Source organism: Salmo trutta, chromosome 33 (genome assembly GCF_901001165.1).
Source record: "Salmo trutta chromosome 33, fSalTru1.1, whole genome shotgun sequence".
Lineage (NCBI taxonomy): Eukaryota > Metazoa > Chordata > Actinopteri > Salmoniformes > Salmonidae > Salmo > Salmo trutta.
The window spans coordinates 12068559-12094033 of NC_042989.1; positions in this window are offsets into that span (position 1 = coordinate 12068559).

Below are 25475 nucleotides of genomic sequence, written 5' to 3' on the forward strand. Positions count from 1 at the left end.
CAGTCTCCCAGTCCCTGCCGATGAAAATCCCATGATGCTGACCATGCTTCACGGTAGGGATGGTGTTAGACGGCTGATGAGCTGCTGTTAACCCTTTGGCGACTCGGACTAGGCTGGACACCATGACCTGCGTAGGCAAGAGATTAGAAACGCCGCCCCCTCCCCCCCCCGTTAAACTCATGGCTGGATGAGGTGGAAATTAGGATTAGGTATATTTATGGTGGTTAATAATATTCATGAATTGATTAACAGAAATATTATTTGTAGGCTTGATGCTGTGGTGTACAACACAGGTGTGAAACATGTTTTTTTGTTTAATTTACAGCTTCTGATCAATTGGAGAAACCATAAGTAACAATCTTAATTTCACTACTACCATTAAATTACATGTACTGAAAATACACACCTACTCCCTCTCTCCCACTCCGGCGCTCAACGTTGCCGGTCTATTCACCACCGGTGTTGGCAACCCACATTACACACACCTGGCAACCATCATTGCACACACATGCTCCCCATCGTTACACACACCTGGACTTCATCATCACCCTGATTACTCTCCCTTTATTTAGCCCTCAATAGCTTCAGTCTTCAGGCAGTAGTTGTTTTGTTAACATTCAGTACGCTACTCCTGTTTCTTAATATTAAACTCACCTTCTGCACCTGTTTACTGACTTCCTACGTATACGTTATAGAATACTGCCTGTCAAGATATGGAAGCAGCAGAAGTTAAGGATACCTCCCAGGTGGTTGACAAACAGGAACACCTATTCCATCAACATCACGACCAGCTGGCTGAACTGGGTACGGTAGTGGATCCTCCGCTTTCTCCACCACCTCGACAACACCCGAGAGGATTAATCTCCAACTAGCGGAGGATCCTCTACCATGATTCGTCCCAGCAAGCCAGTCCCCCAGCCCATCCAGCAGTCCACCCAGGTCAGTGATGCCCTATTGTCCCTCCTGGACAAATATGATGGGAATTCATCAAAATGCCGTGGCTTCCTACTCCAGTGCTCTCTCCATTTTGGCCATCAGAGAGGAACCCTCACCACCGAGAGGTCAAAGGTTGCCACGGTCATTTCCCTGCTGACCAGACGGGCTTTGGAGTGGGCTACGGCCGTCTGGGAGAGAGGGGAGGAGGAGCTGGGTTCCTATGAGAGGTTGATGGCTCTGTTCAGGGCGATCTTTGATCATCCACCTGTGTAGCAGCCTCCAGCGGATGGAATGAGCCGGCGCTCCGCGCCTTATTCCGAAAAGGATTGCGCGAAGAAGTCCAGAGACCCCCCTCGTCTCCCGCCTTCCTCCTTTGGCTGTCTTGAAACGGAGCCTGAACCCATGAAGGTATGGGCCACACACCTCCCCACAGCAGAGTGGCGTTGACGGAGACAGCTGAGGCTCTGCTCCTCTTGTGGTCAGGAGGGGCTTCAGCGGTGTCCGGTGCGTTCCAAGCCAGAGTCCACAAGGACAGAGGGGCGGCCCAGTGATAATCCATTTCCCAGGGTAGGCGTCAGTATTCTATCATCATCTCTTTCCGCCAAACCCTTTCTGGTTTCCATTTTACTGGCTGGCTGTCCCTCGTGTTGTCTCTACAGCTCTAGTGAACTCCGGCGCCACGGGGAATTTCATCGACCAGACCCTCGCCCCCTCCCTGAACATCACCTCATACCCGCCCATCCCTTCCTCATCATCAATGCACCAGTACACAAAGTCATTATCGGCCTCCTGTGGCTCCAATGTCATGACCCCACCATCTCATGGTCGAGGATGAAAATCACAGACTGGGCACTGGTGGGCCTGCTTTTCCTTCCCCTGTGGTTGAGAGTCCTGTGGTTACCCTCTAGCCCAACATCCCAGAGGTATACCAGTATCCCAGGAGGTTTTCTCCAAGACCTGCGCCACCTGTCTACTTCCACATCGCCCCAGGGACTGTGCCATCGACCTGCTTTGCACCTCTGCACAACCTCATCTACCCTCTGTTGGTAGCTGAAACCAAGGCTATGGAGGAGTACATCCGGGAGGCTCTCCAGCAGGGTTTCATCCACACGTCCAGCTCCCCTGCATCTGCAGGCTTCTTCTTCATTGCCAAGAAGGACGGTGGTGTAAGCCCGTGCATCAATTACGGAGGCCTCAATTACATCACCACCAAGTACCGCTGCCGGCCACGATCAAACGGCTCCGCTGCGGAGTACCTACAATCTGATCCGCATCCGGGAGGGGGATGAATGGAAAATGGCATTCAGCACTATGTCTGGCCACTACGAGTACTTGGTGATGTTTTATGGATTAGCCAATGCTCCATCAGTTTTCCAGGCATTTGTTAACGAGGTGTTTCGGGACATGCTCCGGCTCCAGATGGTCACATATATCGATGACATCCTGGACTACTCAGCCACCTTGGAGGATCACATCGCCCACGTCAGAGTAGTCCTGGTATGCCTCCTGGATAATCACCTGCATGTGAAAGAGGAGAAGTGCCAGTTCCATCAGGCTACTGTCTCCTTCTTAGGATACCAGTGATGATGGAGAAGAGGAAGGTTGATGCAGTCAGGTCATGGCCAGTCCCAATCACCATAAAGGGGCAACAACGGGTTTTGGGGTTTGCCAACTTCTAACGCCGCTTCATTAGAAACTTCAGCTCCTTCGTCTCACCTCTCTCATCAAGGGTGTTCCCCGTAAATAGATGTGGAGTCCTGCAGCAAATGAGGCCTTCCGGATACTGAAGGAACGTTTTACCTCCGCCCCATTGCTGAAATACCCAGATCCTACGTGGTGGAGGTGCACGCTTCAGAAGTGGGCGTGAGGGCCGTCCTGTCCGAACATCAAGGCAACCCACAGAAATTGTATCCATGTGCATACTCCTGCAGAGAAGGAACATGATGTTGGCGACCAGGAGCTCTTGGCGGTGAAGTTGACATTAGAGGAGTGGAGACACTGGCTGGAGGGCGCCAAGGACCCATTTCTCATCCTCACCGACAATCGGAACCTGGAGTACATATATGGACAGTGATGCGACTGAACCCGTGCCAAGCAAGGTGGGCCCTTTTCTTCAGCAGATTCAACTTCACCTTGTCATATCGGCCAGTTTCAAAGAACATCAAAGCTGATGCCCTGTCCCGTCTCTACGATTCAGAAGAGGTTCCTATCATGAGTGCACCCATCATTCTGCCCTCCCGAGTTGTTGCCCCCATGCTTTGGGACATAGATGTGGACATTTGCCAGGTATCACCCTCACTATTTAATCTATCTCTGTAAAGTACTGGTGGCACACCTTGGCGCAGGACGTTGCTCGCAATGCCAACTCCTGCTCCGTATGTGCCCAAACAAACTCCTTACCCTTCTCGTGCCTCAGCTGTCTTGGTCTCATCTGTCCATTGATTTTGTCACTGATTTCCCCTCTTCTGAGGGTTTCACTACTATTATGGTTGTTGTGCACAGATTCTCTAAATCCTACCATTTTATCCCTCTCTCTGGTCTTCCTACCGCTCCGCAGGTTGCTGAGGCTCTGTTACAGCAGGTCTCCTGGCACTATGGCCTTCTGGAGGACATTTGTCTCCAACCGTGGCCCCCAATTCAAGTTGCGGATATGGAAAGCCTCCATGGAGAAGCTGGGGTCACGGTCAGCCTCACTTTTGTGTACCGGCCTCAGTCTAACGGGCAGGTGGAGGATGAACCAAGAGCTGGCGAGGTACCTTGCAAGCACCGGCAAGGGGAGTGGGCCCGGTTCCTTCCCTGAGCAGAGTATGGCCAGAATTCACTGCGTCACTCCTTCACCGGACTGAACCCCTTCCAATGTGTCCTGGGGTATCAGCTAGCCCTGGTTCTGTGGACCCCGAGCCAGACCGAAGCTCCTTCGGTGGACGAGTGCTTCAGGTGCGCAGAGGAGGTTTGGAACAATGCCCATGGGAGGCTCCAGCGTGTCATCCACCGCAAGAAGTAGCAGGCGGACTGCCACCACAACAAGGCTCCCTTGTTCCATCCTGGTGATCGCATCTGGCTCTCCACCAGGAACCTCCCGCTCCCCCTGCCCTGTAGGAAGCTGAGCCCCCAGTTTGTGGGGCCATCAATTTCAGGCTATCAAACAAGTTAGTAGCTAGCTTGTCTAACTACAGTATCTTAGGTGGTTGCGAGCAATCAATAAGACACGCTTCTTTCAATCTTAAACCCTGATTTTATGCAGAGAAGCATATTTAGTAAAAAAAAAACACCAGTCAGGAGGATACAGACAGCTCAAGAGCTATGCTTAGATATCAGAAAAAAACAAACATTTTTTTTACATAGAATTAAGCATAATGATCATGGCTGTAGATTGCAGGAAAAAGCTGTTTCAGGAGTTTGAAAAATGTTAATTTCTCCTACTTACGACCTCCTAACCAAACTCACAAAACTGCGCCCCTCAGATTTTTGGGGTGCATGACGCCCCTGCCCCATGCCCATTTTTTTGTATTATTGTTGGACATAAAAGACTGTAAAAACACCAGCAAATCAGCTCCAATTGATTTTAATTTTGGAAATCTGTTAAAGTATTCCCTCGCATAATAGACTTACACTTAGTGGCCAGTTTATTAAGTACACTAATCTAGTACCGGGTTGGACCCTTTGCCTCCCGAACAGCCTGAATTCTTTGGGGCATGGCGTTCAGTTGTTGCTCAATTGGTATCAAGGAACCTAACGTGTGCCCGGAAAACATTCGCCACACCAGTACCCCACCGCCACTAGCCTGCACCATTGACACCAGGCAGGATGAGTCCATGGACTCATGTTGCTTATGCCAAATACTGGTTCTGCTATCAGCATGATGCAGAACCAGGATTCAACAGAACCAGGATTCATCAGATAGGGCAATGTTTTTCCATTTCTCAGTTGTCAAGTGTTGGTGATCGAGTGCCCACTGGAGCCACTCTTCATGTTTTTTGCTGATAGGAGTGGACCCAGTGTGGTCGTCTGCTGCAATAGCCCATCCGTGACAAGGATCCACGAGTTGTGCGTTTCGATATCCCGTTCTACACACCGCTACACCGTTATTTGTCTGTTTGTGGCCCACGGGTTGGCTTGCATGATTCTTGCCATTCTCCTTCAACCTCTCTCATCAATGAGCTGTTTTTGCCCACAGGACTTCCGTTGAGTGGATTTTTTTGGGGGGTCACATCATACTTGGTAAACTCTAGACACTGTCGTGTGTGAAAAGCCCAGGAGGGCAGCCGATTCTGAGATACTGTATCCGGCACGACTGACACAGACAATCATACCATGCTTAGGGCTGTTACGGTGACCATATTACCGCCACACTGGCAGTCACGAGTCATGATGGCAGTCAAATTCCACATGACCGTTTAGTCACTGTAATTAGGTTTCTCCAAGCTCTGATGCTGCTGATGGTCATTAGTAGCCTACCAAACCTGCTAACTGCCTGGTACTCAGCACTCTAGTGTCCCTCTAATCATTCTGAAATCAATGCAAATGTCATCGAAAATCTAATCAAACACTTCATGAGAGCCCATAAGCTCATGTTGCGCAACATTTCTACAGGCTATGCAATTGCAGGAGAAAACAGAGTGATGGCCTCTATTAAAAATAGGAGGATCCCATCAGCTTTCCATAGGCTAGGCCTACTATATTTATTTATTTCCCAACTTTAACTAGTATTAAGCACATTGCTTCTCTTTGCAACAGGAGTATAGCCTGCCTGGCTGGCATGAAAATGAACCAGGAGAAAAGAAAATTCACAATCACTTGTGAATTATATATTATCACTTGTGAATGGTGCCCAGGTTAAGGCAAGAAACAGCCCATGCATTTATTTGCGACTTTTTCAAATCATAGTCGCACACCTCATGTAGCCGAGCCCATAGGCCTAGATGTTTTGATAAGGTTTTTTATCACAGCTAGTGTCCAAATAAATTCTTAAAATGAAGCACATCCATCCGCTTTACAAGGGGTGTAGAGCCTAACTGGCATACATATGCAGAGCGTGAGTTTCAAGTTTGAGGAAGAACATTTTTACCATAAAAATGCATGTTTATAATAAAAGCATGACATACATAATCACATTTGTGGTCACTTTTGATAATGGTGTCCCTATGGGGCTCCCAATCATGGCCGGTTGTGATATAGCCTGGATTCGTACCAGGTTGTCTGTAGTGAGGCCTTTAGCACTGAGATGCAGTGCCTTAGACCACTGCACCACTCAGGAGCCCAATAACATATAATGTGAAGAAATAATATAATAACATAATGTGAAGAAGTAGCCTAATAGTTTATCAACATTTTAAGCTAAATGTTCTCGTCTGTTGCGTCAGGCTCATTGCTTAAAACAGGTTTTTGATGCTAGTGGTTTGGAATCTATCGCATCCCACAACTGTCCCAGACTATATTTGGAATATTTATTTCTCGCACAGAATAGGCCAACTTTTGTACTATGTGGGATAATAGATAGACATAGGCTAGTGCTTTTGCTGTTCATTAGGCCTACTCATCTTGTTGGCTCACAAAAAGCAAATGTGGCCAATTCTTCCAATATCTTCAATATGCACCTCTGATTTTTTCAAATAGTTTTAAAAAGTAGTTACTTCCTGAGATTTGTATTCAAATCGTTGTAAAAAGTATATGAACCCACAATGTCCTCAGCAGATAAGCACTTTGAATAATGCACAGTAGGTCATCACTGTCAGAATTTCACCATAGTCATCTTGGACTCTGCATGGTGTGTTTCCGTTAGTGAACGGATGCGGCATTACAGTGGAATGACTTCTTACAATGACACTGTGGGCTCTATTTGTGGCTGGCGTTAATGCAGCGCTAGTGTCAATCGCACGTTAGTTTGCAAATTCCAAATGTAAAAACTGTCGCACTGGTATTTTCCAGCCCTAACGCCAGGTTCGGCAATTTACCTAACAAACATCAGCACGCTTGCACTCAGATGGGAGGGGTGGAAATATTTGAGGCGTGTCCTTAAAAACATGATGGAAAGTGCTCATTTCAGGCAGCGCTGGTAGGAATATTTAAGACCAACCAAAAGCTGGTTTTAACGGTAACGCAGTTGGTTATGGCATACATTTTGACGGTGGAAACGCAGCCTATCCAGCTGTGATGCACACAGCCCTTTCGTACCACCTTTTAAAGCAACTGCGCCGATAGTTGTGGATGGGAAAATAGCAAAACATATTTCTGACACACCCCCGAACCTATAGCACTACCGCCGGCGCTTAGATTGACCACTGCATCAGGTTTGTTAAAATAGAGCCCTGTGACTCTCATGCACAGCATAGCTGTTGGCTTCACACAAATAAGAAGTCAGGCAAGGAAGTTTTTTTTAAATTTTCTCTCAAAAAGCTTTTAGCTTTTGGCTGTATTACATAATGGTAGGTACACATATTAGCATTGATATAATGGTTTGAGAGTGTAAAGTCACATTTGTATAACCTCAATGAGTAAATGTTGTAAAGAGGGCCAAGGTGAGTTAGTTTTATGTTAACCTTGCACCACCAACACAATTCTTCTCCATGGTTTGGATACTGGTTTGCATAAATTACCATTTGCAATATAAGAAAGTATTTTCTCTGCACCTGCCACAGAGAAATGTTCTCATTATTGTCAACCTTTTTTAAAATTTTCCTTCAAGCCAATGGATTTACATTCAACTTATATGAACGGAGAAGGGATCATGTTTTAATTTTCAATGACAGTTCTTCTGCAGCAATGTGAATACCATTTCCATAAATTTTCATAACCTTTCATGGCAGTAAACCCACATTACATTTTCTTTAAGAGAATTAGATAAGGTCTGTCTCTCTCCTTTATGGTGCATCAGCTCTCATCAGTGTTGGGATTTGGGTCAAGGTTTCTTGGCAAGTGATAGAAGGACAAGAGCAATTGCTGTGGACACGTTTCGATTCCCCGCAGCAATCTTTACTGCAAGTATTCCTTTAATCGTTTCGAGAGTCTCCCAAAGCATCTGCTGGAGCTTCTCCTCTGTGGCTTACCAAAAACTGTGCAACACATTTCTGGCAAAATGCTTTTGCAGTCATGCCAAAAATTATTTACTTTTTTTTTTAATAGAGTACATACACTAGAGAAGGGCCCTTTCCTGAAAAGCATGAGGAGCACTTGCTCTTTAAACTGTGGGTGCAAAATAAATATATTTGAGCCAAAAAGCTCCATTATACAATTTCTCAAACAGTTTAGTACTTAGGACTAAAAGTAAGAACTTTGTTGCAACACTGTTTCAATTTAAATCAGGTGACTGCTAGGTGTCTTGGTGTCTTTCCCCAAGTACAGCAGGGAAGTCCAGTTCACCCTGCATTAGTGTTGTACAGTATACCAAATCTTTTTGAGGAGTTTTTGGGAACAGGGACAATGGTGGTACAAAAGAAGAGATTGTTTCTTCTATGCAAATGTTGTTGATCAGTAGAACAAAATAAGTCACAAATGGAAGGGAATCTGCAGCCCCATGAAAATCAGCGAAAGCAAGCTCAATAACTCAATACATACTCACACTCCTGTTGAATATACATTCACCTGTACTGAGAATAGGCCTAGACTACATCCTGATTTACCCAGTTTATCAATAGAGATTTAGCATTCAAATAAATGATTACCATTATGTGGTTATGTAGTTAGATTGGTAAAAACAAAGTAAAATTGATTGTATGATTGTATAATTGATTCTTTAATGCATACATGGCTGTCTCTAAAAAATGGACACAATTGTGTTCAAATGTAATGATATTGAACTCAAAAGATCTGTTTGGATCAAGTGCCATTCTGTGACTTTGACTAATACCCCTTATTTTTTGGAGTGGTATCATTTTGGTATTGTTTTGATATCGAGTATCATGATGGAATCTAATATTGTGATACTAAACCTGGTACCTTGACAACACTACCCTGCATTGATGTTGATAAATGAAGGTAGGTTTCTACCATATTGATTTCAGTTATCCAACTCTCTGTACCCCTCAGTAATTACCTCAAGGAAGGGAGGGAGGGAGGAAGGAAGGATGCATTTTGAAGTCATTCAAACTGGGCCATCATCCTCATGGCTATTTTCTCTTCAATCATGGTTAATCTCTGAGGCCTATTTGCTGCTGTCTGTGTAACTAAATTGTCCCTCTATGATGTCCTTGTGTGCTGGTACAGCAGGAGTGAGAATCTTGTTTAGGAAATGGCCCTGTGTTGTGAGCATGGCTGACCTAGCAGTGCTGCCCTAAGGTGGAGCTGGGGAGGGGAGGCAGCCTTCCTGAGACTGGGTTGCTTCATGCCTGGGTCCTGATCTGTCACTACTGATTAAAAGTAACAGTCTCTGTGGAGGTGGCAGGTCTGATGTATGAGACCGGACAGGTATGGGTTGAACATGTGAAAACAGGATGGGAAGAAGGGCATTAGGGAAAGATATGCATGACCAACTATTGAACTGCTTTTGTGAAAGTGGTCCACTGCACTGTGCAGACCAATCCTCTCTCTGTACCCCTTTGTCAACTAGTAGTGTTGTAAACTGCACCCTCTCTCAGGGAAGCGCACATCAAACTCGGCCGTCTAAACTCATCCAACTCATGAGTGGGCACTGCTAATGTATCTCTATGGCAGCACCCAATTGGGGGCTAAAGCTACCTGGACCTCCCAGAACATGCTGCGGTCGCACACTGTCCCAATGACTTCACTAACCGACCAGAATCCTTGAGCTCACACCAATCTCACACAGCCAATTCAGCACAAACAGCTGCATTAGAGAGCTACCTTACGCAATAAAAATGTACCAAAACAACAATACAATGTAAAAGTGACTGTTTGCTTTATTAGCTAAAGCAATTAAAAAATGTAATTAAATTGCTTGCTAACCAATATGATATAATGTTGGGACATGAATGCATGCCAGAATTACATGCAAAACAGCACCGTCTCTTGGAAAGTGGTGGGGCTACGCCCCTCTTGTCCTGAATAACGTGTCGCAATCGCATGTTCCGCCACATATACCAACTTTTTCCATTTGTCTTATTTTTCTTAAAATATTAGCATCTTGAAATGAGCTGCCAGTTGTGGAAGGTTTTGAAAAGCAGACCCTTTGACATCCCCCCTAAGAACAGAGCATATGATGTTTACAGAGAGACGCACGCCACAATATTTCTGGCTACTGTCTCATGTGTGAAACGTTCATTCATTTTCTTTCTTTAGAATGGAGATTGAGATCAGTGACTGCTTGAGAGACTATTTTTTGAGAGACTGGCCTTCAATATTGGAGAAACATTACATTTTAATCAGTAATACCGCCCACCCGCTGCCAAAGTGTTCAATATGATATCTGGTATTTAGAGCCAACTCAAGCAGAGGCAAAGATATGCATTTCCAAAAATAATGGGTATAGTAGTCATATACAGTACCAGTCAAAAGTTTGGACACACCTACTCATTCCTGGGTTTTTCTTTATTTTTACTATTTTCTACATTGTAGAATAATAGTGAAGACATCACAACTATGAAATAACACAAATGGAATCATGTAGTAACCAAAAAAGTGTTAAACAAATCAAAATGTATTTTATATTTGACATTCTTCAAAGTAGCCACCCTTTGCCTTTGACAGCTTTGCACACTCTTGTCTATTCTCTCAACCAGCCTTTTTAAAAGTTAATTTGTGGAATTTCTTTCCTTCTTAATGTGTTTGAGCTATGTTGTCACAAGGTAGGAGTGGTATACAGAAGATATCCCTATTTGGGATTGGCAAGAATAGCTCAAATAAGCAAAGAGAAATGACAGTCCGTCATGACTTTAATTTAGACATGAAGGTCAGTAAATCAGGAAAATTTGAAGAACTTTGAAAGTTTCTTCAAGTGCAGTCGCAAAACCCATCAAGCTCTTTGATGAAACTGGCTCTCATGAGGACCACCACAGGAAAGGAAGACCCAGCTTTGCTGGTGACAATGTTGATGACTTATTTAGAATTGAAAGCACACTTAACCAGCATGGCTACCACAGCGTTCTGCAGCGATACACCATCCTATCTGGTTTGCACTTAGTCCCACTATCATTTGTTTATCAACAGGACAATGACCCAACACACCTCCAGGCTGTGTAAGGGCTATTTGACCAAGAAGGAGAGTGATGGAGTGTTGCATCAGATGACCTGGCCTCCACAATCACCCGAACTCAACCAGTTTGAGATGGTTTGGGATGAGTTGGACCGCAGGCTGAAGGAAAATCATCCAACAAGTGTTCAGCTTATCTGGGAACTCCTTCAAGACTGTTGGAAAAGCATTCCTAATGAAGCTGGTTGAGAGAATGCCAAGAATGTGCAAAGCTACTTTGAAGAATCTGAAATCTAAAATATATTTTGATATGTTTAACACTTTTTTGGTGACTACATGATTTTATATGTGTTATTTCGTAGCTGTGATGTCTTCACTATTATTCTACAATGTATAAAATAGTTCAAATAATGAAAAACCCTTGAATGAATAGGTGTGTCCTGTCACAAGGTGTATAGGAGGCGAAGTCAGGTGCAGGAGAGCAGAGTATAATGAACAGGCTCACTTTTATTATAGTTCCAAAACGGGATCACTACATAAATCAAACACGCTCAGAAAACAGAACATAAAAGTAAAGTGCATAAATAAAAGTAAAGCGCGTAAATTAACACCACATAACATGAAAATATTACACACAAAACATGATGGGAAACAGAGGGTTAAATACAAGTAGCTTAATTGGGGAAATGAAAACCAGGTGTGTATGGAAACAAGACTAGACAAATGGATATATGAAAAATGGAGCGACGATGGCTAGAAAGCCAGTGACGTCGATCGCCGAACGCTGCCCGAACAAGGAGAGGAGCCGACTTCGGCGGAAGTCGTGCCATGTCCAAACTTTTGACTGTTTATACAGTCGTCTGACTATTATCAAAAATATTTTAGAATGTAAATTATTCATGTTATATTAGATATCCTTCAGACATTTTATCTTCAAAGCAGGTGAAATGATCACAAAATGGGATTTATTCCTCTGCAGTTGACAGATTTGGAAAACGGCTGTGGTCCTTTATGGCTCAGTTGGTAGAACATGGCACTCGCATCGCCAGGTTGGTGGGATTGATTCCTAGAGCCACCCATCCGAAAAAAGGTATGCACGCATGACTGTAGGTTGCTTTGGATAAAAGTGTCTGCTAAATGGCATATATTATTATTATTATATTACAGCTCAGGAGCTCTGACGTACTCCAAGGACTGGGCAGACATACAATCGAAGCAATCTTTACACGGTCAATTTGACAGTTCACTGGAGAATTGGTATATCTTCTTGTGACTATAATTTAATCTGATGACTCTGTACTAGACAAGACAAACCCTCTTATGGTTCATGGAACACTGTGTGAGGGAGATCAAATCTTCCTGTGGTGCTGTTTAAGGGCATTACTGGATGGAATCATAGGGAGTGTTGTACAGTAAAGGGAGATATTGGTTTCATCCAAAATGGCACCCTACAATATTCCTTATAATGTGCACTACTAATAGGGTGCCATTTCAGACACAGCCTATGAGAAAGTAAACACAAAGAGATGGCCTGGCTTCAGAGGGAAGGTCACCACTGTGTGCATATTAAGAAGCATATTAAGTGTCTTTACCCAACGCTGATGGACCTCTTCACCTGATGTGTTGGTCTGGCTGTTATAGATTTATAGTCTATAATATGAACTGGAATAAGAGGTATGCATTTATGGTAGGTACAGGTGTTCTGTTTAAATAGCTTTTTACTCTCCTCTTGACATCTTCTCTCTCCATGAGCCATGTTGTCCACTTGTACTCATCCTGAAAATGTACAGAACAAAAGTAGGACGACGTTCGGTCGGCGGCATCGGCTCCAGGTTCTGATTGAGAGAGATTAGATTCCTGTAAGAATTAATCTAGCCGTCAATCAATTACATGATACTGTCTGCTGGCTGACCCCCTGTTATTTGGCTGGTTTAGAGGGTTTGAAGGGCGATAATTGGACTTTGGTTGGGGGAGTGTGCATATCTTCCTCTCCATCTCAAACAGAGGATCCCTCAGAGCATAAAATGCACATCTCATAAACATTGTACTGGGCATACCACTTAATTTCAAAGTGGATTATTGGGTAATATTTGGTTGAGACGTTGATCAATGAGATTGCAACCTATATTCACCCACTCAAAAAGACAGCCAAATGTTAGTTGAATTTCCAATGTGTTATCACTATGCTTTCAACCATCTCAAAGCACAACCAAATTCTAATGGAAAATCTATGTCAGGTTTTGGTTTAGTTGTCACTCAAATGTCTAGCACTGCACATTCAACCATTTAAAAGTGCACTAAAGTTAAAACGGGAATACAATGTCAGATATTTTATTTAAATACAACATATCCATGTGTTATCACTGTGATCATCTAATAGCAAAACCAAATGACCTGGATTGCAGTTGAGATTACATTAAAAGTACATGGTGCAAGTGTTCAATGCCTTTTGAGATTCTGCGTAGATTATTTCAGCAGTTGTGAAGATCTCCACAGACCTGCGACGACCTATGCATGCTATTTTGAACATGCAGGTTTTATATGATTACATAAGAACAACTGTGTAGTTACAGTAACATAAAAATGTGGCCATGGATGTGTTACTCATTTTAAAGTTGAATGTTACATTAGAGCTTAAGATAGCCTTAACTTTAGGCTATTTACTGTATTATAAAAGGTAATATTGAATGGTGTTTAGTTAACAACGCAACCAAATATAAACATTTAAAGGAGACGTATTTATAGTTTTTAAGTGTAGATCTCTCAATAATCATTCTCATGATAGCACATTAGTAAAAGTCATTGACAAATATCATAGCTGGGCTTGGTTAAAACCCTGGATTTGAGACCAAAAGATAACTGTAGATAGATCAATTCTCTAGTAGGACCTGCTACCCAGCCTACAGTTTTTTTTCTGATAGTGGATATAACATTGAAAATCTGACGTTGTTTTAAAAGGTACAAATTCAACATATGTTATACAAGGTTTGTCTAATTTGGTTACCATGATGACATCAACCATGATAACTTTTTTCAATTCCAAAGTATTTTTCATGTCGATTCCACATCACAATACGTTGAAAATTACATTGAAACAATGTTGATTCAAGCAGTTTGTGCCCAGTGGGATTGTTTCCATACATATTCATCTCAGAAGAGTATAACTCCCTGGTTTATCACTACTAGATGGTACTATAGCAGTCAGTAGCCTTAAACCTCCTCTATTCTGCTCAGTGAATCTACAAAAACAGTCAGCAACTTGTTGCCCTACTAAAACTGAGTTGAATTGCACCATTTTCTGTTGAGCTGTATTTATTTTTACCTAAAAACTAGGGCTTCATAGACAGAATGCATTCCTTATTTCATTTTTTTTTGCATTTTATTATTTCAGTTCAAGGCTTCCATTATGCTATGCTTCTTAGGGTTCAGTGTTACAATGTTTTGAAATATCAAATCATGATCTGAGAGCGTATATTTTATTTTATATCTCATGTACTCCTCCTTAAAAAAACTATAATTGATCCATTCGAAATCAATGGAAATTTGTTCAATCTGAATGTGCTGTATTTAGCCTTATTTTCTGAGTTGTTTTGTACATATCATGTGGTGATATAAGAGGGCAGAGGGCATAGCATAAAGTTAGGGTTTGCTTTGCCTGAGGAACTGACAGTAACAGATAGATATGTCAGAGGAGCCAAGTGTCCTGGATTTGATCTAATTTCAAGAAAAGACAAGGCGACATCTCTCAGATGTTGGCTTTAAATTGGCCTTGTCTGTTTAACGGTCCATTGGCTCTCGCTGACATGAAGTGGCTAGACAGAAGATCATCACAATGAGATGTGTGAAGGGTGAGATACAACAACAGTCATTTACTACATATGTAAGGTCTTAATTTGATCACCCTGTTGCAGGAGAACTTTCCTGCAATGCAGGAAATGTAAAACTCGTAGTGCATTTTGAGATATAAAAAAACTTCTGAAAAGTGTAATTTCATAACAATTCAAATGTCCTGTTGCTGCAGGATTAATTGGACCACAGGGTCAGGTCAGTAGGCATAAACTCCACATATTCACACAAAAATGTTCACACACACACAAATACACAAACATCGTACATATGTAGGATCTCACTTTGATCACTTTTGTTGAGGAGAATTTCCCTGTACAGGAGGAAATTCAAACTTATAGTGTATTTGAGGTTTAAACAGGCCTCTAAAGTTTGTAATTTCCATTTTAAAATGTCAGACTTGATTTGCCCTAACGAAAAAATTTATCAATCCCTATAACAAATGTCCACATAATAATTATAATTTCCTGTTGCTGCAGGATTATTTTCCTGCTGTAGCAAACTGTCTTGAAATAAGACATCTGTACATACACACAGACACACACCACAACTAATACCAAACAGATCACAGATGGCCCCAACGTACCAAAGTGAGAGGTTGCCATGACAGATGGACAGTAATTTGCAGTGAAGTGTATCAAGGGATTTTCCTGACTAGCCATTTTTCATTATTCTCTCGGATAGGGGAACGTTTGCATATGGAGCAGTCATCTGACATTTTTCTGGCGTGCGCAGACTGACTGAAAGGCTTAAACTAGGCTACGTCTGTGTTTTATTCCTAATGCCACTGGCCCTGGAGGGCCCCTATGTCATACTCTAATGTGAGGAAACAATAGATTCAGGCTTATTTCTAGTTGAGTTAGTTTGTTTTTCTGGCCATTTAACTTTAGAGGTCGGTCTTTTACGGGTCAGTGGTGTAAAAGGCTTGGAAGTTCAGGCATGTGATGACTGTGCGTGCGTGCATGTGTGTGCTTGCGTGTGTGTTGCTCAGGGACTTGTTGAGCTCAAGGAAGAAGTAGCGGTCCATTAAATACTGTATGCCTTAATTAGCCAGCTGGTATGACTACTTTCTATGACAACCCAGAAGACATTTTGACCTCTGACAATCTGAAGCTGCAATCACCACTGACTCTCTATATGAAAAACACATTCAGGTTGACATAGTTCCCTATTCTTAGCCTGAGATGGATACAACTGACATAGTATCCTGGTTACATGACCATTGTTATATTTGACTGACTGTGGAGGAAATTAGCACCTGCCGCAGACTGGGCCAGACAAGAACTCATTGCCTGCAAATGTTCCTTTCATAATTTTTCCTCTGTATGCGCTGCTGTGTCTCGGTATAACTGCACAAAACCTTGGTATATTTCCACTCAATAGCCATTAATTAGATAAGATGGCGACGCTAAGGAGGGCACGTGTCTTGCCGGTTCCTGATCGACTTTGCCTTTTTATGACTATTTCTGCGTTAATTATTACTTTCTTTGTTCAGAATGTTAGTGCAAAAATATCCTACGACCGACAAACATATATGGATCATGAATAGGAAGCTACACACTTGTCTCTCAGCCTCCCAGATCTGGAATATGACAATCGCTGCTGTGTTTCCCCGCACAGCGGGCCCACATGTTGCTGCTGACCAAGATGACCGAAGGCAATGGCAGCGACAAAGAAGAGGAAGGAAAGGGGGTCTCCAAGCTAGGCTGAAAAGATGGACTACACGGTCTCCTCTTCCTAGTATCCTGATGGCAAATCGCTGGAAAATAAACTTTGTGAACTAAGAGCAAGGCTTCAATCACAGAGGGATAATACACTTTACTTTGCTATTCAACGAGATGTCATTTCCATTTTCCGTATTGTTGCATCCTAAGATGCTGGGTTCTTTTACTGAAGACTCCAAAGCGTGCTTAAAATAAACTGAACAGATTTATTTCATGTTCTCCTTAACACATTCCAGTCGACCACTCTCTACAGTGTCTTGAACCCAACTCCCCAATACATCATTGAACTTTAAACCGCCCTTGCATCTCGTAATCTTATCACTTCAATGCAAGAACGGAAACTCCATTGTCATTCGTTAATTCAAATAACTCATCCCCTACACACAAATCCCATTGGCTATTTGCAACCATTTTAAATCTAAACTCATTAACACATAATACATTTCTCAATACACCACAGGTATGTTTCCTCATCAACAAGTATTGGTGTACCGAAGTTGAAAACATCTCGAGCTCCTGTTCACCCAACCTGGAGTTTCTGATGCTAAAATGCTGACCCCACTATATGCCAAAGGAATTCATATGTGGTATTATCACAGCTGTGTACATACTGCCACAAGCAAACACCATGGCGTCACTCAGCAAACTGTACAAGATCTTTAGGCAGCAAAAATCCTCTCACTTGAAAGAAGTCTTTATTGCCGCGGGTGACAGATTTTTCAAAAATATCACCAAAAAGTATCCTGCACACCAAAAAATTTAAATGAGCTGGACCGTGTAAACTGAACAAAAATGCAACATGCAACAATTTCAAAGATTTTACTGAGTTGCAGTTCATATAAGGAAATCAGTCAATTGAAAGGAATTAACTAGGCCCTACTCTATGGATTTCACATGGCTGGGAATACAGATATGCATCTGTTGGTCACAGATACCTTAAAAAAAAGTAGGGGCATGGACCAGAAAACCAGTCAGTATCAGGTGTGACCACCATTTGCCTCATGCAGCGCGACGCTTCTCCTTCGCATAGAGTTGAAGGCTTTTGATTGTGGATTGTGGAATGTTGTCCCACTCCTCTTTAATGGCTGTGCAAAGTTGATGGATATTGGCGGGAACTGGAACACGCTGTCGTACATGACGATCCAGAGCATCCCAAACATGCTCAATGTGTGACATGTCTGGTAAGTATGCAGGCCATGCAAGAACTGGGACATTTTCAGCTTCCAGGAATTTTGTACTGATCTTTGCAACATGGGGCCGTGTAATATCATGCTGAATCATTAGGTGATGGAGGCGGATGAATAGCATGACAACGGGCCTCATCTCGTCACGGTATCTCTGTGCAATCGATACAATGCAATTGTGTCCATTGTCCATAGCTTATGCCTGCCCATACCATAACCCCACTTTGGGGCACTCTGTTCACAGCAAACCACTCGCCCACACGAAGCTGTACACGTGGTCTGCATTTGTGAGGCCGGTTGGACATACTGCCAAATTCTCTAAAACGACGGAGGCGGCTTTTGGTACTGAAATTAACATTACATTCTATGGCAATAGCTCTGGTGGACATTCCTGCAGTCAGCATGCCAATTGCACGCTTCCTCAAAATTTGACACATCTGTGGCATTGTGTTGTGTGACAAAACGGCACATTTTAAAGTGGCCTTTTATTGTCCCCAGCACAAGGTGCATCTGTGAAATGATAATGTTGTTTAATCAGCTTCTTGATCTGCCACACCTGTCAGATGAAGGATTATTTGGGTTTGGCCATCATTCCTTTCCTAGATTAAGATTTTGTACTCATCCCCAGTGGCTTCTGTTCGCACCAACAATGTTAGCCCGTCCTGCCACACTCATTGTCTGAAGTCAGCTCTGCCTGCCCCGGGACGTCTTCCTGGGGGCTTGGAAATTGGCCCAGACCTCTCCGCCAACCCCGCGGAGTTCCAGGACCTCCGGGAGGGGTTTGGTAAGGCTCGGGCCACTTCGCTTCCGCAGCGTCGCCCGGTATCCAAGAAGGTCAAGCCAGATGCGCTGGGACACCGCTATAGTCCCGTGGCTACACCCCTGGAAGCCGAGACCTTTCCCCCCTGCTCCAAGATCATTAACCCCCCTCTGCTGTTCGTCCTCTGTTGCCCTGTACCCTCCGTATACTTCCTACCTTTCCTGTGTCTAGAATTAAAACCGTCTTACAGTCCTTTGTCTCCTGTTTCCAGGCCTAACACTCTCCCCCGTCTCATCGATGGCCAACCGGCGTACATGGTGAGACGTCTCCTGAAGGTTCGACCTCGGGGCAGGGGATTCCAGTACCTGGTTGACTAGGAGGGTTATGGCTCAGAAGAGAGGTGCTGGGTCTCCGCTAGGGACATCCTGAGATCCAACGCCGGCACCCCGCTCAACCAGGTATGCACCCAGGTAGGACGCCAGGTGGCGTCCCTAGAGGGGGGGTACTGTCACGACCTGATCTGTTTCACCTGTCTTTGTGCTTGTCTCCACCCCCCTCCAGGTGTTGCCCATCTTCCCATTATCCCCTGTGTATTTATACCTGTGTTCTCTGTTTGTCTGTTGCAAGTTAATTTTGTTTCATCAAGCCTACCAGCGTTTTTCCCTCTGCTCCTGTCTCTCGTTTGTTCCTGCTTTCTAGTTTTCCTGGGTTTTGACCTTTCTGCCCGCCCTGCCTGCCGTCCTGTACCTTTGCCCCACTACTCTGGATTATCGACCCCTGCCTGCCTTGTTCTGTCATTTGCCTGCCCCTGTTGCTGTAATAAACATTGGTACTTCGACACAGTCTGCATTTGGGTCTTACCTGAAACGTGATAGACTCACTAAACATAATGAAATACAGAGCCCATAAAGAGGAGCTCTCCACATTCTAACATTGATTCTATCACACAAGACATGCTCCGAAACACTGACACTGAGTAGCAGGCCACATAGTAAAGCAAGCTCTAAACAAGCTGCCGTCTTGATCTTAGCTTGTTTGCTGTTGCAGGTGAATGCATAAACTGATCACATCCCGTTGTTGCTCTCATTGATCAGGTCTTGTTAGCTAACATTTTTCATACACTGTAGAGTGTGTTAAATCACTATTCTGCACTTTACTCAAGCGGGTTGAAAATGAAATGTATCATATAGCCTTGCTATTCATGATGTAAAGTCCTATGATTCATTGCATTGTATAGGTTGATATACTTATTATGTGACATAATTGAATATACCTTGTGACACTAGTTACAAAATTACTATAGAAAAAACTGTTTTTAACCCATTACTGTCTAAGACGGGGGAGGGGGGTTATACTAAGCTATATTGAATTGTTTTAAGAAGATAATACCCAGGATCATTTTGCTTTTTGATTTAGAATTTTAAGACCACTTGAAGTATCAAAAAATCAATTTTTGATTTTATTTGTCCTTGCTGCTATTAGCCCATACAAATGCATTGAATAACAGATTCACAGTGTGGAACAACAGTCCCAAAAAAATAAATTAAAAGTAAGTTTGTTCTGAAGGGATATAATATATATTTTTTACATATACTGCTCAAAAAAATAAAGGGAACACTTAAACAACACATCCTAGATCTGAATGAAAGAAATAATCTTATTAAATACTTTTTTCTTTACATAGTTGAATGTGCTGACAACAAAATCACACAAAAATGATCAATAGAAATCCAATTTATCAACCCATGGAGGTCTGGATTTGGAGTCACACTCAAAATTAAAGTGGAAAACCACACTACAGGCTGATCCAACTTTGATGTAATGTCCTTAAAACAAGTCAAAATGAGGCTCAGTAGTGTGTGTTGCCTCCACGTGCCTGTATGACCTCCCTACAATGCCTGGGCATGCTCCTGATGAGGTGGCGGATGGTCTCCTGAGGGATCTCCTCCCAGACCTGGACTAAAGCATCCGCCAACTCCTGGACAGTCTGTGGTGCAACGTGGCGTTGGTGGATGGAGCGAGACATGATGTCCCAGATGTGCTCAATTGGATTCAGGTCTGGGGAACGGGCGGGCCAGTCCATAGCATCAATGCCTTCCTCTTGCAGGAACTGCTGACACACTCCAGCCACATGAGGTCTAGCATTGTCTTGCATTAGGAGGAACCCAGGGCCAACCGCACCAGCATATGGTCTCACAAGGGGTCTGAGGATCTCATCTCGGTACCTAATAGCAGTCAGGCTACCTCTGGCGAGCACATGGAGGGCTGTGCTGCCCCCCAAAGAAATGCCACCCCACACCATGACCGACCCACCGCCAAACCGGTCATGCTGGAGGATGTTACAGGCAGCAGAACGTTCTCCACGGCGTCTCCAGACTCTGTCACGTCTGTCACATGTGCTCAGTGTGAACCTGCTTTCATCTGTGAAGAGCACAGGGCACCAGTGGCGAATTTGCCAATCTTGGTGTTCTCTGGCAAATGCCAAACGTCCTGCACGGTGTTGGGCTGTAAGCGCAACCCCCACCTGTGGACGTCGGGCCCTCATACCACCCTCATGGAGTCTGTTTCTGATCGTTTGAGCAGACACATGCACATTTGTGGCGGTCCTGCTGCTGGGTTGTTGCCCTCCTACGGCCTCCTCCACGTCACCTGATGTACTGGCCTGTCTCCTGGTAGCGCCTCCATGCTCTGGACACTACGCTGACAGACACAGCAAACCTTCTTGCCACAGCTCACATTGATGTGCCATCCTGGATGAGCTGCACTACCTGAGCCACTTGTGTGGGTTGTAGACTCCGTCTCATGCTACCACTAGAGTGAAAGCACCGCCAGCATTCAAAAGTGACCAAAACATCAGCCAGGAAGCATAGGAACTGAGAAGTGGTCTGTGGTCCCCACCTGCAGAACCACTCCTTTATTGGGGGTGTCTTGCTAATTGCCTATAATTTCCACCTGTTGTCTATTCCATTTGCACAATAGCATGTGCAATTTATTGTCAATTAGTGCTGCTTCCTAAGTGGACAGTTTGATTTCACAGAAGTGTGATTGACTTGGAGTTACATTGTGTTGTTTAAGTGTTCCCTTTATTTTTTTGAGCAGTGTATATATAACCCCTTATTTTTGGTACTAAACAGTCTCTTTATACAGTGCCTTTTGAAAATATTCAGACCCCTTGACCTTTTCCACACTTTTGTTACGTTACACCTTATTCTGAAATAGATTTTAAATCCTCATCTATCTACACAATACCCCATAATGACAAAATGAAAACAGGTTTTAGAAATTTTTGCTAATTTATTCCAAATTAAAAACAGAAATACCTTATTTACATAAGCATTCACACCCTTTGCTATGAGCCTCAAAAACTGAGCTCAGGTGCATCCTGTTTCCATTGATCATTGTTGAGCTGTTTCTACATTTGTTATCCATCTGTGGTAAATTCAATTGATTGGACATGATTTGAAAAGGCACAAACCTGTCTATATAAGGTCCCACAGCAAGCAAAAAACCAAGCCACGAGGTTGAAGGAAATTGCCCCCCAAGACAGGATTGTGTCGAGGCACAGATCTGGGGAAGGGTACCAAAAAATATCTGCAGCATTGAAGGTCCCCAAGAAAACTGTGGCTTCCATCATTCTTAAATGGAAGAAGTTTGGAACCACCAAGATTCTTCCTTGAGCTGGCCACCCGGCCAAACTGAGCAATCGGGGGTGAAGGGTCTTGGTCAGGGAGGTGACCGTGAACCCGATGGTCACTCTTACAGAGCTCTAGAGTTCCACTGTGGAGATGGGAGAACCTTCCAGAAGGACAACCATCTCCTGCAGCACTCCACCAATCAGGCCTTTATGGTAGAGTGACCAGACGGAAGCCACATGACAGCCCACTTGGAGTTTGCCAAAAAGCACCTAAAGACTCTCAGACCATGAGAAACAAGATTCTCTAGTCTGATGAAACCAAGATTGAACTCTTTGCCCTGAATGCCAAGCATCACATCTGGAGGAAACCTAGCACCATCCCTACAGTGAAACATGGTGGTGGCAGGACTAGGAGAGGACTAGGAGACAGGTCAGGATCGAGGCACAGATGAACGGACCAAGGTACAGCAAGATCCTTGATGAAAACCTGCTCCAGAGCGCTCAGGACCTCAGACTGTGGTGAAGGTTCACCTTCCAACAGGACAACGACCCTAAGCACATGGCCAAGACAACGCAGGAGTGGCATTGGGGCAAGTCGGACATCTCTGGAGAGACCTGAAAATAGCTGTGCAGCAAAGCTCCCCATCCAACCTGAGGAGCTTGGAAGGATCTGCAGATAAGAATGGGAGAAACTCGCTAAATACAGGTGTGCAAAGCTTGTAGCCTTATACCCAAGAAGACTCGTAATCTGTAATCGCTGCCAAAGGTGCTTCAAGAAAGTACTAAGTAAAGAAGGGTCTGAATACTTATGCAAATGTAATATTTCAAAAAAAAAATTAAATGTCTAAACCTGTTTTTGTTCTGTCATTATGGGGTATTGTGTGTAGATTGATGAGGGGAAAAAACTATTTAATCAATTTCAGAATAAGGCTGTAGTGTAACAAAATGGAAAAAGTTAAAGGGTCTGAATAATTCCGAAGGCACTGTATACTTCCATACATTTTTTAACTGGTACCGGGGGACCTTCAGACAAGTCCTAGAGCAAAACAGCTGACATGTACGTGTTCATGACAGTCTCATCTTTCCATAGAGGGGTCATATTAGTTCATATGTATAGGTCAAACCGTTCGGACGCTACAGACATTTTGTGACAAGACCGATTTTCCTAATGTCTCGTGGTCTGACAAAACACCGATCTAGCTCTGTCACCTTTCACTGCAGATGCGGAAGTGCGACATCGGTGGATGCAGTGGACTGAGACACATCTCTCTAGCTTAAACTGATGAATTTTTATGGTTGTTTTTGTATTATGCTAATTTAATCTACGTGGGTACATGGAAATCAACTCTAGGGGATTCATATGTGTTAAAGCCATATGTTATATATGGTAGGTACTGATAGCATATATAAAGTAGTCACCCAGTATTCCTCTCCTGTTTCTCTGCCTTCATGGTCATTTATCTCAGTTATATTTGCCATAATTGAAGACGGACTATGGATCTGACATTAATACATTTCCGCTTTCCTTTTTCCCCTTTTTTCTTTTTCCGGGCATATTTTGCATATAAAACCATCTAGCTAGCCTATTAAAAGACATGGGTGGAATCAGAGAGAGAAAGGAGCGATGACATTAGACCATGTATTAACCCCACAGGACTTACGGATGCTTCTTCAGGAACCTTGGATCAACTGTATCAGATCAGACAAGCATACTTCCATTCTATTAGTTGGGATTCATTAAATCAACTCAATAGAACCTACTCTATATAGTGAGTCTACTGAACAAAAATGTATCCTGTCCCTCAAGATTGGCAGGCCTGGTTCAGGAGAGGAGAGAAAGAGTACAGAGACGGTGAGAAAGAGATAGACGGCGGAGGCAGAGAGACTGAGATCCTGTTCAGTTCATTACAGCATAGAAGCAGTAAAAGAAGTCTTGCAGTACTGTAAGAACTGTGTGTGTTGTCTGTGTGTGTATCACTGTAGCCTTCAGCCCTGACCTATTTTATATATTTTGTATATTTTGCTTTGGTACAGATTGAGTCATCCTTGATACAACACTCTTAGAAAAACGGGTTTCAAAAGGGTTCTTTGCAGAGATGCAAATCACGTCTTTAACAGCAAACTCCACTCACCCGCTGGCGGTAGGAATTTATAGCTCTGGGCGTAGCGACAGCGGGACATTTTTTGCAGGGGATGAAGACAAAAAAAACACCTTCTGTCTCACTTGCGACATAAGAAACAAACACACATACACAGTGGAGGCACAACATACTTTTGGAAGTATAGCTGCATCACATGTATGAGTAAATAAAGACTCCCTGAAAGATAGGCCAAACAGGCCATACCTCATGAATATGAATAGAATCTGCATACTTCAAATGTCTCTGCAGGTAAAATCTGTCAAAAGTAATATTCTCAATGAGGAAAATGAAGTATCTTCTAATGATTTAATGGGGTATCAGTAGACTTGAATACAGAAAGTGAAGTAGAAAATAGACTAAATGTGGTAATACAAAAAGTGGTTTCTATTATATGTCAAGCAGTCAGTGTCACGCCTGCCCCTGCTCCCGCTCTCTGGCGCCCATCATTACCCACACCTGTCACCAAGCGCTTCAGCGCTTCATGGGACTCACCTGGACTGTATTACTTTATTGATTGCCTCCCATATATCTGTCACTTCCTCAAATTCATCCCCGTGTCTGCATTAATGTTGTTTTGTTTCCCCTGTCCAGACGCTGTCCGTGTTTTGTTTGATGTCCGTTATTTATTAAATGTTCACTCCCTGTACTTGCTTTTTGTCTCCCAGCGTCTGTCCTTACAGAATGCATTTTTTGTTTTTTTGTTGGGGTTGGTGATGTCAGGTCCGGGTTCCGCTGCCGAAGGAACAGAGGTTGCCTCAGCTGGCTTCCATGCCTTAGCTGGCTCGAGAGGTTTTCTTGCCTCGGTTGGCTCGGCAGGTTCCGATCCCACGTCATGCCTCAGACGGCTCATCGGGCTCCCACGCCTCAGCTGGCTCATCAGGCTCCCATCCCACGTCATGCCTCAGCCAGCTCGTCGGGCTCCCACGCCTCAGCCTGCCCGTCCGGCTCCCACGCCTCAGCCTGCCCGTCCGGCTCCACGCCTCGGCCAGCCCGTCAGGCTCGCCCAAGTGGGACGTCGGGTGGCGCCCCTAGAGGGGGGTACTGTCATGCCTGCTCCCGCTCCCCCTCTCTGCTGCTCGAGGGTGCCAGGCGGCCCATCATTACGCACGCCTGTCACCATCGTTACGCGCATCAGTGCTTCATGGACTCACCTGGACTCTATTACT